General features: G+C 24.8%; 1 protein-coding gene across 4 annotated transcripts in view; it reads right to left on the bottom strand.

Annotated features, from left to right (window-relative positions):
- Positions 1-5,000, bottom strand: part of LOC125035168 (myotubularin-related protein 3-like) — a 46,501-nt gene that overhangs the window by 15,219 nt on the left and 26,282 nt on the right. The window lies entirely within an intron of this gene.

The following is a 5,000-nucleotide window of genomic DNA, read 5'->3' as shown; positions in this document are numbered from 1 at the left end:
ATATATATATATGTATATGTATATCAATATTTATATATATATATGTAGATCTTTATATCTAAACTATAATTATATAAACAAATATACAGATATATATATATATAAATACACATACATATACATACATATACATATATACATATATATATACATATATGTACATTTATGTTTATGTAATGTATATGTATATGTATATGTATGTATATGTATATGTATATGTATATGTATATGTATATGTATATGTATATGTATATGTATATGTATATGTATATGTATATGTATATGTATATGTATATGCATATGCATATGCATATGCATATGTATGTGTATATGTATATGTATATGTGTATATGAATATGTGTACATGTATGTATATGCATATATGTATATAAGTAGATGTATGTAGATGTGTATATATATATATGTATATGTATATGTATATATATATGTATGTATATATGCAAATTTATATATAGTTATATACAGATATGTAAATATAAAGATCAGTATATAGATAGATAGATATATACATACATACATACATACATACATACATACATACATACATACATACATACATACATACATACATACATACATATATACATACACGCTCATATAAAGATATATGCATTCATACATACATACATACATACATACATACATACATACATACATACATACATACATACATATATACAAACATACATGTATACATACATAAATTCATACATACATACGTACATAAATATATACATGCATACATATATATACATATAATATATATACATATATATATAAAACCATATATGTATATATGCCTGTATATATACGTGTATTTATATAAGTACAAATATGTATGTGTATAAATATATGCATATATGTATATATGTATATATGTATATGTATATATGTATATATGTATATATGTATATATGTATATATGTATACACTATACATAATACGCATATATACATAAATAATATATTTCTACATATATACATATACACATATTTATGTATATAAATGCATATACATATATACATATTAATGTATACACATATATATACATATAAATATATTATACATATACATATATTTACACTTTGTATATGTATATGTATATGTACATGTACATGTATACGTATACGAATACGTATACGTATACGTATACATATACATATATGTATATGTATATACGTATACATATGCATATGAATATGGATATGTATGTGTTTATATAAGTATACATATATATACATATTTACATACATACAACATATATATATCAAATACAAAAACAAACAAAAATACATATATAAAACATGTGTTAAACAGTGTCCACTAGCCAAGACAGGTCCCCAAGCCACAGACACAAGCACAGCTCTTTTTTCTGTCAAGATCATGCAGTAGCAATATAATAACAAAAAGGAGGGGGGGGGGGGGATTGAAATGTGCAGCAATACCTTTATCAACCACATCATGAAAGCATTTTAATCACCACTTGCATAAATATAAAGAACAATAAGAATAAGAATGAAAACTATATATAAATATAATCATTGGTCAAAAAAACACACTATTATGATTTGAAAGTCAATTCATTTGCCTGATCCCATCTTATTCTCTCTTTCCTGGGACTTACTTCTCCCAAATAAAAATTAAATTAAACACTATTTTCATATTTCATCTTCTTTCAATAAACATTAGTACTAATCAAAATCTATAGTGTTTTTGCATAACAAATCCTAATAATTTAGTAAAAGGAGAAAATTAAAATTTATTTCCATATTCACATACAAGATCTTTAAGTTATATAAAAAATCTTCTTTAAAAGAATAGGCATTAGGCATCACTACTATCATCACTACTAGTGTCACGATTGTTAGTATTAGTAATACAAATACAATTATTACAAGAGTCAAAGAGTATAAATTGATATCATGATGAGATTATGATAGTAACAGCAATACTAGTAACAGTAGTAATAGTCACAAAAATAGCAGTTGTAGTTACAATAGAAATTCCTGTCATCATACTAATACTATGTATTTTAAGGGGCCTTGACCCCTCGTTTTTCCCTTTTTCAAAGATTTCCTCAAAATGACCAGTCAGATCAGTACTTGAGCACAGTCTATTTCACACCCAGCTTTAATTTTTGACGCTATAGTGCTTTGCCAAATTTACTTAATTGCTGACCTGACTTTGTTTGGATGAGATTTGCAAAACACAATGAGTCAAGTCCTCTGAAAACATAGCAGATGGGAAATAGTAGCTAGTACCTATAGTAATAGTAATAGCAGAATACAAACTACTTTGTTAATAGGGATAGCTGAAACTGAAACTAATGGGATTTCAAAACTGTCACCTTAAATTTCCTACAAACCCATCCTTTATCAACGTTAACATGACATTATCAATGTCTTCTGCTCGTAGTCTTTCACAATCACCATCAATATCATAATTATCTTCCTGTCATTAACATTATCATTACAATTACTTTTATATGTATCTCCAACATCATTCTTATTAGTGGTAGTTATTGTACAACAGAGCCAGGACCTTTCAGCATTCCCTATTGAACTATGTTAACAATGATGATGCCTACCTTTTTTTAAATGGAACTGAAGTGGACTGTAAACAGTTCTGTAATATGTACTTGCATATATCTGATACTCCACTGCATTCCAGTTAGCCTACAAACATTTTTGTATGCACTTAGTACAGAGGTTATTTCTAGAAGTGTCCCTCCTTCAGGTTAAACCCTACACCCTCAGTCACAATGAAAGCTCAGGGAGAAAAGATTTTCACCAGTTGCCCCTTTCCAATTATATTTAGGGCTGGTGAATTCCAAGGCAAATCTTTAAATTACTCTACACAACTATACCACCACTCCTTTATTTTCCTTTTCAATGTATGGCAGGGAGCAATTCTTAAAAGTCACTAGATGCAGATTGATAAGGGCTTATAGATGATACAGGGAACGGTAAATATTTTCCGAGATTTTTGGTGCTTTTGGTGTAGTTATCATTTTACAGCAACATTAAAAGAAGTAATAGTAGTAGTAGTAGTAGTAGTAGTGGTAGTAGTAGTAGTAGTAGTAGTAGTAGTAGTAGTAGTAGTAGTAGTAGTAGTAGTAGTAGTAGAAGCAGAAAAAGGAAATAGAAGTAGAAGTAGAAGTAGAAGTAGTAGAAGTAGAAGTAGAAGTAGAAGTAGAAGTAGTAGAAGTAGAAGTAGAAGTAGTAGAAGTAGAAGTAGAAGTAGAAGTAGAAGTAGTAGAAGTAGAAGTAGAAGTAATACAAGTAGTAGAAATATAAATAGAAGTAGTAGAAATAGAAGTAGAAATATAAATAGAAGTAGAAATAGTAGTAATAGAAGAAGTAGAAATAGAAATAGAAGTAGAAATAGAAATAGAAATAGAAGTAGAAGAACTAGAAGTAGAAGTAGAAGTAGAAGTAGAATTAGAATTAGAAGTAGAAGTAGAAGTAGAAGTAGAAGTAATAGAAGTAGTAGAAATATAAATAGAAGTAGAAATATAAATAGAAGTAGAAGAAGTAGAAGTAGAAGTAGAATTAGAATTAGAAGTAGAAGAAGAAGTAGAAGTAACAGAAGTAGTAAAAATGGAAATAGAAGTAGTAGAAATAGAAATAGAAGTAGAAATAGTAGAAATAGAAGTAGAAGTAGAAGTAGAAGTAGAAGTAGAAGTAGAAGTAGAAGTAGAAGTAGTAGTAGTAGTAGCAGCAGCAGTAGTACTAGCTGTTACCGTACTGTTTTAATTCAATTACAGTAATAAGCTATGACCATGCAGGCCAACTTCTGCTTGCATAATGAATCTTTGAAAAAATATATATAATAAAAAAATCATCCAACAGCAATGGACTACCTAACATATGGGACATAGTCCTTCATTTTGGTCTCTTGCCAAGCAGGCTTATCTTTTTACTCTTCTTTTTGTTTCCAAAAAAAAAATCAAGCTTCATTAAAATGCAATCCACCATAAAATGAGCAAAATTAATACAAAAAGTAAAAAAAAAATAATAATAAAAAAAATAAAACAGAAAAGTTCTATGATTTCAGGCCTTACAAGACTGCAACTTACAACATATAACATGGATATATATATAAATATATATATATATGTTGTAAGTTTTATATATATATATATATATATATACTATATACTATATACTGTATACTATATACTATATACTATATACATATAAATATAAATATATATACTATATATATTTAATATGTATATATCATATATATTAGTATATATATCTATATCTATATATATATATATATATATATATATATATATATATATATATATATGTATATCTTTACCTATATATGTATATACATATATAATATATACATATATATATATATATATATTTCATACATATAAATATATATATATATATATATATATATATATATATATATATCCTATAAAAATATTATATATATAATTTATATATAATATACATATAGAATATATATATATATATATATATATATATATATATATATATATATATATATCTTATATATAATATTATATATATATATATTATATATATATATTATATATATTATCTAATATATATAAATATAGATATTTTTATTTATATACATAGACAGATAGATAGATAGACAGATATAATATACATAAAATATATACATAATATATATATATATCTATATATATTATATATATATATCTATTTATACTTATATATACAAATATATATATATAAATATATATAAATATATATAAATATATATAAATATATACAAATATACAAAGTGTGTGTTTGTATGCATGTGTGTGGATGTATGTGGGAGTGTATATAAATGTATGTTTATTAATGCATTTGTAGATGTAGATGTGTAGATGTGTAGATGTGTAGATGTGTAGATGTGTAGATGTGTAGATGTGTAGATGTGTAGATGTGTATATGTGTATATATTTATTTATTTATTTATTTATT

The sequence above is a fragment of the Penaeus chinensis genome, chromosome 19, assembly GCF_019202785.1.
Source record: "Penaeus chinensis breed Huanghai No. 1 chromosome 19, ASM1920278v2, whole genome shotgun sequence".
Lineage (NCBI taxonomy): Eukaryota > Metazoa > Arthropoda > Malacostraca > Decapoda > Penaeidae > Penaeus > Penaeus chinensis.
This window is presented reverse-complemented; position numbering and strand designations above follow the sequence as displayed.